This window comes from Aphis gossypii, chromosome 1 (assembly GCF_020184175.1).
Source record: "Aphis gossypii isolate Hap1 chromosome 1, ASM2018417v2, whole genome shotgun sequence".
NCBI lineage: Eukaryota > Metazoa > Arthropoda > Insecta > Hemiptera > Aphididae > Aphis > Aphis gossypii.
The window spans coordinates 3583543-3599008 of NC_065530.1; the positions used below are offsets into that span (position 1 = coordinate 3583543).

The 15466-nt window shown below is 29.6% G+C and overlaps 1 long non-coding RNA gene across 1 annotated transcript in view; it reads right to left on the reverse strand.

Annotated features, from left to right (window-relative positions):
- Positions 1 to 14715: 14715 nt before the first annotated feature.
- Positions 14716 to 15466, reverse strand: part of LOC126549087 (uncharacterized) — a 31975-nt gene continuing 31224 nt past the window's right edge. The window contains exon 4 of the long non-coding RNA XR_007603232.1: positions 14716 to 15066. This is a non-coding gene — a long non-coding RNA (uncharacterized LOC126549087). The remainder of the gene's footprint in view (positions 15067 to 15466) is intronic.

Genomic DNA, 15466 nt, shown 5'->3' on the forward strand with positions numbered 1-15466 from the left:
AAAATATGTGATGTGTTTTCTCTCGAATTTTGCCGGGCCGGCTGCCGCAGACGCCGCCGTCGCCGCCACTACCGCCGCGGGCAGGTAGGTAGACGGCCGTTTTTTTTCTCCCCCTCGCGCACCCTTCTTCACGACATTCGACGAAGAAGGCATTTGTGTATATATATACATATAGTCCTATTGTACTCTTAGTGCGAGCGCTATAGCACACAAAGGAGGTGGCCGGATGGATGTGTGTATGCAGGTACCTATGTATAAAATATAATGTATTATATATAGGTACCCGCTACCCGCCGCCTGAGCAAGAAACCGACAACGCCCCGGTGCCAAAAGATTTTCTACCTATACCCGTACCGGATTATAATCGAAATATCGGTTTTTATTCGGTTTCGATTTTTTTCCATCGCATCGTTATTATTATTATTACTATTATCATCGTTCGCGCCGTAGTAGTTCAATGGAAATACCATTTATATATATATATATATAGACTCAATACTATAGAGTATACCCAGTGCAGTTTGCAGGGTGTACGCACAAATACCGCGAATTCATCATCATCATTCTATTATGTATGTTTTTATTATTGTTAAAATGTTCTACAAGCCTGCAGCATCGGTCACCGTCGTCGTACCATTGCGACTAGAGTTCTAAAATACGTGAAACTGCTGCAGCACAGACTATATCCGTATTATTCAAGACGATTTACCAAGCGTGCTTATTGCTCATCCCCCTTTTTTATTCAATAATGCAGTTAATCAAAAACATTTTCTGGAAGTTTTAAGTATACTTGAAGATAAATTATTTTGATTTCTAGAGAGTTTTTTATACTACTTAAAGAGTGTCCTGCGGAAATAATAACTTTCGTTTTTTTGTTTAACAAGGATTTCCATAGTCCATTTCTACTTTCTAAATTATTTAGTAAATCATTTTTCTGAAAAATATTGTAGCATCAAAATCAGAATTCGAACGATTAATTTTATGCACGAACAGTTAATAGATTCTTGATAATGGATTTGAAACATATTGATAAAAATGGTTTAAGCAAAATAGCAATACTATTACGTAAAATTATTTTTTATTTTTGTACCGCCATTTTTAAGATTCTAAAAACTACTCGTTCAAATTTAAATTGGACACATCTACATTCTACATGCTCAAAAACAATATCTATTAAATAATTTACAGTAAAAAGCAGTGATGGTTCTCATTTAAAAAATAGAAATCTGTATCGTCACAGGACACTTCTTAATAGTTGTGCAAATTATTCAAAAATAATAATTTAAATAAATTAACTATTGTAAAGAAAAAAAGCGAAATGAGCACGTTTGGTGGATCGCCCTGTACATAATAATAATAATACACGCGAATTACAAACGTAGCGAAGAAACCAGCGCTGCTGTGGAGTGTGTTTTGATTTCTCGCATCCGTGTGCGTGCGCGCGTGCGCGTGTGAAATATCGTCTGTACGACAAACGGTGCGTAATTGGATTATACCTGTCTGGCCGGGGTGACAACAATAACGAAGGTCCGACGTGTTCGCGAAAACTGTATAATATTGTTGTGTTGTGTTGTATGGGTAGCAGCAGTTAGTATTTTGTAGGAGCTTAAGTCTTGACAACTCGCACAGCGCTAAATGCGTAGGTATACGTTTCTTACAACGGTAATATATTTTATGCGTAGATCAGCTCTAACTGCTGCTGTAATCTTCGGGCGGGTACTATATAGCGTTATTAGAGATGTAGTACTATATACTAAATTAAGGGGTCGGGAAATTGAAAAATATTACAACGAAAAAAAGAATGAATCGACAATCCAGATATGTACCCCAATATATATATATAAATTGCATGTAGATATATTTATTATAATATTATACCTGTTTATTATGTTAGGTTGATTATTATTTTAATTGTAATTATAAAATATAAAATATTAAAATGGTCAGGATTTGTTCTTAATAATTAGTGAACCATAGTTCCTACTATATCCCCCCCCCCATCACATTATCAACACGTCGTGTTTTAATTGTGTGTGGTACTTCCTTGTTTTTACACTGTACGCTAAAAGCCAAAAGGTTACATTTTCGCCGATGTGCGCATGTGAATAATTACAAAAAATCAATAATGGACACGAAATTAAAATATTTTTGATTTCTCAATAGGTAAATATACTGGTACAAAATCTATATAAGTAAAAAATCCTCGATTTTGCAGTTCGGAAAACACACTATGTCGTCTTTCATGTTAAAAATTTGGTTAACACTGCAAGTTGCGAAAGTAAAAAAATAATATGTTTTTTATTTAGTTATAGACTAATGTAAAACGTTTAATATAACGCTAACGGTTGTTTTTGTTTTTATAATAATATTATTGCACCGCACCGCACATCTATTTTGCTGCTTTGACAGTATTCTATAAAATATGTTCATCATTATATTATTTATTAAGTAATGTATTTTATTATGTTAATCATAAAAACATAATATAATCGTGGTCAATGTTATGACTTATAAGAACAATCACTAATATTAATAAATTTTACTTATTGTTATATTGGATAACTTGTCACACGGGAATATAAAATACGGTTGCTCACCCGTATACGACGGCTGGTGGTTCGTCATATTATTATATTGCAGGTTTGTAAGTATGACTTGTCACACATTATTTAATTATTATAATACGTCGGCGCGGATACGGTCAGTGTCCCATGTGCTGTTGACGGTTACCAGCCAGATTACTCATTTTATTGCCGTTAATTTTCCTACCGCGCGAAATGTTGTCAAACGTATTTTTTCAGGTGACGCGGGAAAACAACTAAATGTTTAACAAAATACTTAGTATATCTATAGTAATATATACCAACCATCCATTCGTGTCACAGTTTGAAAACGTGAAAACTGAATAATTGAACGATATTTTGGGCATAAAATATTTCTGCGCCAAACATATTATCTTCGACGTAGAAAAAATAAATATACATATTATGCTCCACGTCGAAATGCGTATTAGTAGGTATATTTATTCTTACAGTATCATTTGTTGAAACCTGTCTGTAATTTTTGAGTGGTGTCTAGTAAAATTACCGTAACTAAAACTTTACGACATAGGTATAAAACAGCATCAAAAAGAATATCAACAATAAATGAAAAAAATTGCTTGAATAGTACGAGTGTTATAATGTGTATAGGCCCTATACTATAGGACATACATTTTGATATCGCAATAGGCAAAATTAATATAGAAATATTTCTAAGAGGAATCAATTTTCATGATATTCATATACTTAATTTAAAATTTAATATTACGAATACAAAATATAATATAATTATGATAGAATATTACAATATATTTTTTCCGTACACTCACTGTTGGAATACCTATATATTGTTACCCTCCATGTATTTACCGACTAGTATTTTGGTTATCGTAGTGAAATTACACGTCTTTTCAATTTGAATTTTATTACTATTATTGTCTATCCTGCAGTAGTGTTGCGTGCCTATACACGGCATATACGTTTAGGGTGGCATTCATCAAATATTATTTTAAGTATAACCAGCAATGACTGGGACGACGGGTTTTATTTCGCACGCACGCGGACGTGTCTTTGTTGTCATTCGGGCAAAGGAAAATAAATAAAAAATAAATAAATAAATAATAATATATAGTGTTGACTACCTACTCTATACTATGTATCATGGAAGTACGGTGTAGAAAATCGAAATACGAACGAAACGAGAAATTCTGTCACGTATTTCACCAGACGGTCCCGAATACCAAACCTGTCAGTCTCTGTGCAAATGTTCCGACGACGAGTACCTACATCGAAATTGATCCGGGTTCGATTTGTATTATAAGCATATATATGTATGTATGTGTGTGGTGAGTGTACAAATACAGGGTGGTTCATCAAGCATGTTCACACTCAGTTTTCCATTAAAAATTTATTCAAATTTTCTGATTTTTGAAATGTTTAAGTATACTTAACGACAATATTTTTAAATACTCAGATTGCTTAAACCTAAAACTAACTTCTTTTATTTACATGAGAACCAGCTTTTTATTATGAGAAAATGTTTTTTTTATTGAAAATGTTTATTTAAGTAAGTATCTATATCAAAATTCGAAGGGCAGTCTCAGAGTAGTTAAAATTTTTAAATAAACCTATAAACCCTTTAAAAATGTTTTAACCAAAATTTAAATATAATTAATATTCTAAGTAAAAATATTTGTCATATTTAGACAGTTTTTATAAGTTTTTAATTGAAATTAATATAATAAGACTCCTATATCTACCAAACCTATTATTATGGATTTATTAGTTATTAATTATTATCATAACTCATATAGCTATACACAAAGTTAAATAAGTACATACTAAAAAGTTCAAAAAACCAGAATATGAATAAATTCATTGTTTAAGAAAAAATTGTGGTGAACATGCTTGATGAATCATTTTATATGTATTCATTACCTACCAAACATAAATTATATATTATATACGTACGTCGTACAGCGACCGTCAACACCAACAATAAAATTGATATTTTAGCTCTTACGGACAGTCACTAATTACAAACACATTTTTTAGGTGTAAAAAAGTCCAGAGCACAAACCACAACTACAAATATATGCATATATACTTGACATGATATTTTATACTACTCTAGCGGCACGCTGAAACGGTTTTTAAGTTATTCATGACATTAATATGTATCGTTTCGTATGATATCGATTACAAAATTATTTAAAAATGTAAAAATTATTTATGTTTGTTTTTAAATGAAAAATTTCAATAGTATCGTTTGGGTATCATAATTGAGTTATACCTTATACCCTAAAAATCGTCTATACGCTGTAATAATTATACTCTTATAAAAAACCCGCATATGTAATAGAATATTTTAATGATAGTACATTTTATGCTTTAAATAGAACACCGGAATTAACTTTAAAATATATTTTATGCTTTCTTGACATTTTTGTTGATATCTTGTGACCGTATCAAACCTTTACGCAAAATAATGACGGCCCTAGTTTATTCAATGTAATCTATAACCGTTCATTTTATAGGACCATTTGACAAAATATATTTGTCAAATAATCACACCCACATGTATCGACTAGACCGTTTTATAGTCATTAGCGTATCTGAACTCGTTCGGCAAACATTATAACAAATATAACTGATTTAAATTCAAAATGTTATAAATTTATTTATCTAAAATGTAAATATTTTTCGTTCTTGAAATATCAAGTTAATGGGATAATTAATATTGAATTAGTTTCAAATAATTTGGAATAAAACGTAGTATTTTTGTTTACCTATAGCAATTAGTATTAGTTTATCAATCAAAGTCTAAGTGATAATTTACTATTCATTGGTATACACACAATTATAAAACGTGGGAGAAAACGGTTAGTTCCTGTCAAACTATAGTACGATAATTATACCGTCTACCCATTTTGACCTGATTTTGAAATGTTACTCATTGTAAATCAAACTAGGATTGTGTCATGTTTTTTTTTATCTCGGTAGTGGTAAATGTACAAATAAAAAAAACCACAATATAATTTTAAAGAAAAATAGAAAATAACATTTTTTAGAATTTACCCTCACATACGCCACCCTTTCAAAAATAGTCCTCACAATTATATATTATACAAATGAAAAGAGGTGGAAAAGTTGATACCGACTTGCAAAAATATCATTAAATAACTCAAAAAGAGTTGAAAAATGTTGAAAATTTAATCGTGTTTAGAATATTATTATATTATTATAAGCAGTTGGTGAAAATTTCAAGCATGTACGGCGGTAAATTACACCAAAAAACAAAACCAATTTGATCTGCAAAAACTGATTTTGTGTAAAATATGGTTTCTTAGTCGATCACTGTCTTCATCATACTTCGTCCGATTACGATACGAATACCGGAATACATTATTATTATGATTTTACACGAAATCTAATCGAATAGAATACAAATAAATGCAGTTCAATGCACTCAAAACTTTTGACGCGCTTGTAATTGTTTAATTTAGCATTCCTGTGTAATATAATAGCTGATCGAAGATTTATTAAAATGAAAAAAAAAATGCTAATTGTACGATTTTTTATAGCTTTCAACGAAAACTATTTTCCATATCAAATATTTCTACACTAGTTATTATAATATATTGTGCTGAATTTGATTTTAATCTAAAAATACGGTTAATAGGAAAAATTCGCGTACGTATTCTAGGCACGCACTATAATATATGCTTATTTAGCAGCTTCCGTTGGTAGGAAATTGTTCAAATTACAGTATTGACCAATTATTCATAGTCCAAAATGTAATAAAAAAATATTAGATTTAGCACTTATTATAGTTCAACGTAGTTGGCAATAGTTTTCGAAATTAGATCACATAACACATGCACATTTTATCAGTTCGAGAATAGCGCAAATATTTTCATTTCTTCGCTGAATTCTAACCAGGACATAATGAATACTGTTCTCGTTTCACAAAACGATATGTTTTTAGATTTATAGAGATTAAAAACCGCGGAAACGCAGTTTCCGTTCCAAGAAAACAGTATTGATTTTTAAGTTAAAAGATTATCGTATTATTATATTATCGTTTCGACCGGACGTAGACATACGGTATACAAACATTTGTCGACTATTAAGGGGATATTGGATATTTTATTCGGGTATATTGTATAAAAAACTATGGAAATTGATTTTGAAACGCATATAAACTTAATGTATACATGCCACAGTAGATTTCTCAGTATTATTTTACTACTGACGGCGAACACAGCCGTAATTTAATTTAATTTGTCAATTTATTATCACTTTCAACGAAACGAAATATATGTATGGTCACGTTTAGATAATTGAATTTTCATTTCTGAAAGAAGCTAGCTAACATATATTACACATTTACAGCGTAGCGTTTTCGGCTGAACGCCTGCACGAGTTACAAGTTATACAACGGATACATAATTTTCAGCAATTGCTACAGTGTATTGTCATCGTACTAATAATCAAATTTAACCATTATTTTACTCAAGGCAATACTCAAAATATATTCTTAAACAAATAATTTATGTCACTCTCAAACATCGATATTATCTACTTTCATTTTTTACGAAGCAGAAATTGTAAAAAATCTAAGATACTATCTTATTTAAATAATTGATTGAAATCAAATACCTTTTAAAAATAATCATACAAATAAATTACAATATTAACAATATTTAACATTTTCCCGATTTGTAAATTATTGTAAAAAATAATTCAGATCTATTAATAATATGTACTTGATAACAATATTATAATTTGATTTTTGATTACTTAAACATTTCTCATCTATTCTATACTTCGACTTATATTTTAAAGATGTACTTCCCTTAAATGTACAGTCCTGTTCATACATCTTATATATTGAAGCACATTTATCATATGAATATATCGAGCTTGTTAATCTTTTTTCAGTATATAACAAGCTAATGCATTTTCACATCATTGGTGTTGTGCAAAATAATAATATATAATTACAAACTCTTGTTTCGCTGAATATTAATTAAATAAGGGATTATTCTTAAAAGTGGTCGAATTAATTTAAAAATTTAGCGTTAGTTAAATTAAGCGAAAGTCAATAACGTTATAAATTGATAGTGCACAAATAATTTGTATTATGTACTTAATTCTAAAAATTCGCTAATTAAAAGTAAAATTAATATAGAGAAAACTATTCAGTTTATTTCAGTATTTATCAGTAAAAAATATGTTAATTTTTTTAATTACCACATAAAAGTGATTTTACATTTTTAATTTCGTTGAAGTTCATCATAATATTCCTTCATCATATTGCACACTATAGTTATAGTGGTTTAGGAACTTACACGTAGACGTAAGACAATTTAATGATAAAGTCAAAAATATTTATTTCTTAGTTAATTATTTTTATTTAATAATACCATTTTATACTTGTACGGTGTGATTAAAAGCGATTAAAAAAAAAAATAATAATAACTTTTTTATTTATTTTAATCACAATTATAAATGTGATAAGGTTAAAATAATTGGTTTTAAATTTATGTTAAATTAAATGGAAAAGCTTAAGTTATATATCACTTATACTTTAATCAATTTAGTCATTATTTTATTAGAAAACAAACCAATTCAAGTTTTTAAAGTTAAAAAAATTAACTTTTTAAATTATTATATTTTGATCTAAGTATCTACTGTATATACCGAACTGCACTTTTTGAGATATCTGTAACTAAGATAATATTATAATATTGTGCCACAAAATCAATTACAGACTACAGTGTGAGTGTTAAGGTATAATATTTATTTCGGAGTTCGGGCCATGTTGAAAACGGTAAGAAGAATGAAAAAAGTGAGAAAATAATGAATGAGTATCCCGGCGTACGTATAGTAATAATAATAATACAGTGAAATCTACCCTATCCTTCCTCTAAATAGCGAACACCTGAAAATATTAGATACTCTTATGGCTAGATTTTGATAATTTGTATTAATTATTAGTTATGCCAATATATATTTTTCATTTTCACATATTGTTACATTACTATATAGTTTATATTTTTTCATCGTAGGAAATGACACGTATAAGAGTTTTCTTCGATAACTGATTTTGTTTTAAATAACAATTCTTGTATAGTATACCTATTCATGCATACAAATAATATATATATATATACAAACATGTGTATCAGTTTTTTGATGTACTTGGATATTATTCATTTTTTTATTTACCTCCACACCCACTCTAAATAGCGGATATCTCCAAATAGAGTATACAATTTTGGCGACAGAGAGTGTCCGGTATTTAAAGGTTTCTTTGTAATATGTGACGCACACGTACAGCACACTCTCGTACTGTTCTACGTAAATCACGCCCGTTAGTGTGTCGTGCATATTCGCGATTTTTTCAGTACCTACCTATAAAGTACATTAATGTCGTTGTCGGCGCCCCAGTTTTTCATTACGTACCACGTTAAGCGTTTACGGTTTTATTTTTAAACGCCGCGAGACTGACCGGGTCGCCGCAGACTTTGTGACTATTTATCAAAGACCGTCGCGGCAACATTTTTTTGCACCTATAGCCGCTGGCGAACGGCACTCACATCCTTGCCAGGTCCAATATTATACGTCATGAGCAACACGACACCGAAACCGAAATATGCGACTAGCGTGCGGCTGAGTGATAATAATGCGTAAGTAATATATTATAGGTACATATTTTAGGGCCCAAATTTTAATGCCCTAAAAACTATCTTAAAACTAATACTTAATAACTTAATAAACGCAATAATCTTTTTGAAAAATTACTACATTTTTTTCGTATACCTACACGAAATTACACAAGCGATAGGAAAAAACGATTTAACTTTCAGAATTTTTAAAACTTCATTATCCTTATCAACAAATTACAATGCTACAACTAAACAATTAAACACAAACAATAATCACCAAACTTTGGTACGTTCAATAAATTAATAGTTTATACTGGAAATAAATGCGTTTGCTATGTACCTACCTCCAACTGACCACAGGCCAATTAAAGTTGTTATTTGTTTGAGTAAGAAGACTCAACATTTTATAATCGCTGGCATTAGATAAAGACGTTATCGCATTCATATATATGGTGATATGGAACGATTGACATTTTCTACAGATACAAAATATCTAAAAACTATTAAAGAAAATATTATGAAAACAAAATTTTCAATTTTCTAATTTACATTAAAAACTCGTACAATTTATTAAAATACGAATTTAAAAATTTATAAAATAACCTGAAAAGTGAAAATTAAATTCAAAAAATGAAAAAAAATCAAATAATGCAAAAAATACAAAATAAAAGTTTCACTTTTGAGCGGTATTTATTATATGAAATGAATAATGTACTTGGAATACATTACCTATAGTGCATCCAAAACAAAAAATACACCCCGCATTAGAATCCAAGCCCAAATTATGTTATCTATGTACGTTTTTGTCTACATATTGTGTTAGCGGGAATAATATATTTTTAAAACGAACTAGTGTAAGAAGACTTGACAAAATCACTTTTTAATATTTTGAACATTTTTAAATGATCTTATATTTTTTTGGCAAATCGCATCTTCGAAACATAGATTCTTGTTATTACTCGTACTTGCAGCGTTAAGCATTGTGTACGCCGTACAGTATATTATATTAATCTCTTCTGATGTAATGAATTCGTTTTCAAATTTATATTTTAATTTGCGTGTTCACATCAAAAGTTTCTGTATCAAATTCGGCAATTTTTTCGATTCACAAACTTTGGACTTTGTGTATTGCATTTAGGCCGTCTCGTCTCTTGACTCACGCAACTTAATATACTTCTAAGTTATAATTTAATATTTCACCCAAAACTCGATTGATTGACAAATTTATTATTTTTAATCACTTATTGTATAATAAATACTAAAATACTAGTTGGTACTAAATTATTATACCCATTGGCCACCATTCGCCCACCCACTACCCTCAAAAATCTCAAAGGCAGTTGCCTCTCAATTATCCCCTACGACACCCCACTGGACAAAATATTATATTATATAATATAATATTAAACACAAACTTATACCTATCTTTATATGCATGTGGAGTATGTGCGTGTATCGCCTCGCAGCCGATCGTTTTAGCCCATGGCGCCTTGTAGCCGAGGATATTATTATCCTTACTGACCGCGCCGCCACTGCCGTCGCCGTCACCGTCATCGATCGATGTGACTTTGGTGCACGAACGTCGTTCGCACTTATCGGTTTTTCGTTCTCGCATGACATGTCATGAATATAAATTTCGAAAGTACCGTCCGCATATACATATATAACATTCCTTATAGTCTATAGATATTATATATAAAACAACGACAAGAACGGTTTTCCGAACGACCGCCACGATATTATACGAACGTCCACCAACTATATATACCAATTGTATTTCAGATATAAACTAAAAAAATATACGTATAATATACGAAGAATTTTCAACATTTTGTTCTGTGAAGCTATTAATAATATTGCACTTTACTCTGCTGATATTCTGGACTACAAAAATCGTTCGTAGAATCTCGAAAAAAACCAAAAGAAGACTTAATAGGTCTGCAATTCGTTACTGAATTATTGCTTATTAGGTTTTCCTGGTTTTGCGTATATTACGATTATGGCTGGTTTCCAAGTGTCTGCAAAGCTCCCCAACCGCATTGCCGAGTTTAGAAGTCTATACTCATATAGTATATTATAACATAGTTATATGCTAATGATTTTGAAGAGAATCTTATACGATATATTGGGGAGGGTTGGTTCATACTATTCGTTGCATTTGGTTATAAGTTTTGATTATCATTCGCACTCGATATTCTGTCTGGTGACTCGTGCCGGCTTTGTCGAGACCTTAAATTAATTAGGTACTTTTGATTTAACTGTAGACCGTAAGTTGGCACTCGAGGCCATCGTGTTGGACATTTTGTTCAAATCATCGTTCGAGTACATGACATTAACCTTACTCATTGCAAAAAGGAACCACAAAAAAAAAACGAAAAATAAATAGGTACGAAAATAATAATACTATAATAAATTACAAAATACCCGTATAGCCCGTATAGTGTAATATACTATATGATGTGTGCAAAGTGAGTCAGATTGTAGAATGTAGATAACCAAAGCACTTGGATAAAACACTGTATTTTATTGTTTTGCAAAATATACAATTGCTAATGATATAATCGTTTTAAATACAATATACTTATAGTTTTAATAAGAACTACAACGTAGTAATAATAGTAGCACACATTTTCACCGAATGCTGTATATACATATATCCAGAAAATAGAAAAATCTAAACTTCTTGAACCACTGGCCAATTTGATCAATCGGGATTCCGATTTTATCCCCACTATAATCGCTGCCGCTAATCTTCTCAACTAAATTTGGTGCTATTTTACACTTAATAATAAATTAATAATTATAGTATATAATGTCGAATATAATAATATGATGTATTGTCATTTTTGCAATCTTAAATAATAATAATAGTTATATACTCGTAATATAGTAAAATATTTAGATTAATAGGTAAGTTACGTAATATTATTATTATTACCAAACACAATATTTAGATTTCTATTTAGTTTCTCAACCAGGGGGTCACGTAGGTCAAAAATAATAAAATGCTGATTTATAAAATATTCCTTTTTATTTAAATATTTAAAACGTTTTATTGAACATAAATAACACAAAAATGAAATTAATAATAACAATAATAAGCAGTCGATTAAATGTAGATATCTCATCAATAAAACGGGCACTTTTCTACTAATGGGAATTCCTAACGACCCGAGACATAAAGTTCAAACTTGATAAACTTAAGTTAATATAGACATGGTATTTATAAAATGACATTTAAAATGTTAAATTTCGTGTGGTTAATATGATAGGATATTTTTATTTTTCAAATTTTTACTTAATAAAAATGGAGGGGGTCGCGAAGTGATTGACCATATTTTATACCTATTTTGGGGGTCGCGACACTAAAAAGGTTGAGAAACGATCAATTTAGAATAACCGTGAACCATTAATTTCATAAGTGTACATTATCTAACATTACCGGTAGGTTATTTATTATGTTATATGTTTAGTTTTTGACGCCGAAGAGATTTTTTTTTATATCAAGTCATTAATTGATCATTGATATGCACCTGTAGGTGTAGGCCACAAGGTATAGCACTGAGCATCAATTGAATATAAGGGAAAAACAAATTCATAACTTCAAACTTGACGTCATTTCGATAACAATGTATAATATAAAATAATAGTACGGATATTATCCGATGACATTAGGAAATTAAAAGAGTGGGCACTTCGTAGGATGACGAATAGTACATTTGACGTGCCGATTGTATCGAATACACGATATTATATACAATATAATATTATAATATGTATGTATACACATAATACATATATTTTATTATAAAAGGATAACACAACATGATAAAATAATGATAGCACAAACAACTGCGCTCAAGTTTTGACTACGATGATCACGTAGATGAATCGTCGATTTGTTGCGTATAATCAAAATATATTGTAAATCATTATCGGTACTCGGTTCGTTTTTATGAACCATCACCACATAATTAATAGAGTTAATACAATAAATTTCAATTGAACTCGACACTGTTGTTTCTAAGTATAAAAATACACTATAATTGAGAATTGAATATAATAAGAGTCAAATTTTAAACGGAAACCCAAAGTATAACTATAGTAATAATATTACAATATTATACCTATAAACGTCATTTTTTGTACAATTAATATTTTTTTAAATCAAAGCGTAAATAAATTTCATACTTTCAGAGTATTGAAAAAATTTAAATGATTTTCGCTTTTGATTATCGCCAACATATTATATTATTTAATGTTATAATACAATTTTCCATGAAACGTTGCGTGTTTTATGTTTACGACGAATCACGGTGGTACACCATGCGTCCACATGGTTTCGCAATATAATTATTCAACTTTAGGTTTACACGTACCCACCATTAAGCCGTGTGACCATGGTGTATATTATCCTCACTGTAGCATACACCCTACCGCCAGCCAACATTAATCCGTCGTAGATCTGGATTATTATACATAGGGAATTGAGTACATACTTTATATTATTATTACCAAAGGCCTTTCAACCCTTTTAAAAAAAAAATTATATATTAGACTAAGTATTTGTTTTAATGTTAATATCATATGTTCTACAACTGTTATGACTTAGACAAATAAATTTATGTATTATTTATTATTAATTACTAATAAAAACTCATAAATTACATTAAAAAAAAATAAGCGAATCAAATAATTTGATGCTCTGTTGATATACGATAAACCTACCAAAAATGTATTGCACTATTCGTGCGTGTTCAATAATATTGGTTTATTTATTATAATCAGTATTTTCTTGTCATTTGTGGTGTTCGTGTAATGGCGTACATCAATATTTATTAATAATATTTGTCCAGTATGATTCATCGTACATGCATATCCACATATTTTCAATTATTTAGATTTATAATTAAAAAGTCTGCTTATAATTTATAGCAAAAAAAGGTTAGTTCGCATTTAAAAAAAAGATAAATGATATCGCCACAGAGCACTTCTTATGATACAACAAACCGAAGAATTTTTCAAATTTGAGAAAATCTTGCAGAGCATACTCGATCTAAGCAAATTTTATTCATCATTGAAGAACTTAGCTCACTCTATTTGTATCTACGAGTGTAAGTATAGATACTAATAATAACGAATAAAATTATAATTTATTGTTATATTAATATGATTGACTTAAATCAGCTATTACGCAAAATTATTTTTTATTCGAAAATTAGACAATTTTTTGCGAATTACTTAAAAAATGGTTCATAAGGTTTCCTAATATATATTTAACTCATAAAAATATTTTTTAAATTATAAGCTATAGCTGCACGCCATTTTTGGTAAGTAATTAAGTTACAAAAAAAAATAAATAACATTTATTAGAAATTCTTAAAATCAGTAATATTATTTGCAATTAATTTTCAAAATATTAATACGTTTTCGAATCGATTAAACAAAGTTCGAGGGAAGGGGGTAATTTCACGTATATCAGACAAAGTTACAACGCGTGGACTATTTTATTATTATTTTATTTTTAAATTTAAAAATTACCTCTTAACCAAACAAAATATTTCGTTTTCTAAAATTTTACTCAGTAAGAAGAAAATTATCTAAGTATAAGTACGTACCACACGCTCGATACCTTTGGCTTGTCGATACTGTTTACGTTTATTAATAATGTTTGTACATTGATGACATTTTTGTGTAACATAATTATTTAATAACTGTTTTTCTTATTGCATTTTTCGTTTATCTCTTGTGATCGTTTTACTGGATTTATACAACGTGTACGGTAGCATCTTATCATTATTGTCGTTATTCTTCATTTTTCTTTTTTTTTTCATTCTTTGGATTCACGCCAGCTAAAAACGGATCATGTCATTATTTTTAACATTAAACGTACAATTATAATACTTTCAAAACCAGCTACACCTGTTTAAAACAGTTATTGTAAGTACACAAATGAAACACATCTGTTTCACTTAGCTGAACGGTCTATTTCTTCACCGTATGGTCATGAATTTTGGGTATACATAGTAGTTACACGTCATTGGCCATGAAATATTATTTCATGTATACATATGTTATTATATTATTAATCGTATTAGAATAACTACATCACCATTGTTGATATCAAGTAATTTTGTACACACACACACTTGCTCTCAAAACAGCTTACGAATGTATCGGAGTAAGTCATTGAATTTAAAAACCTGTTAAGAACACAACAATGCAGTAACCTGTCTAACAGATGGCGCTATC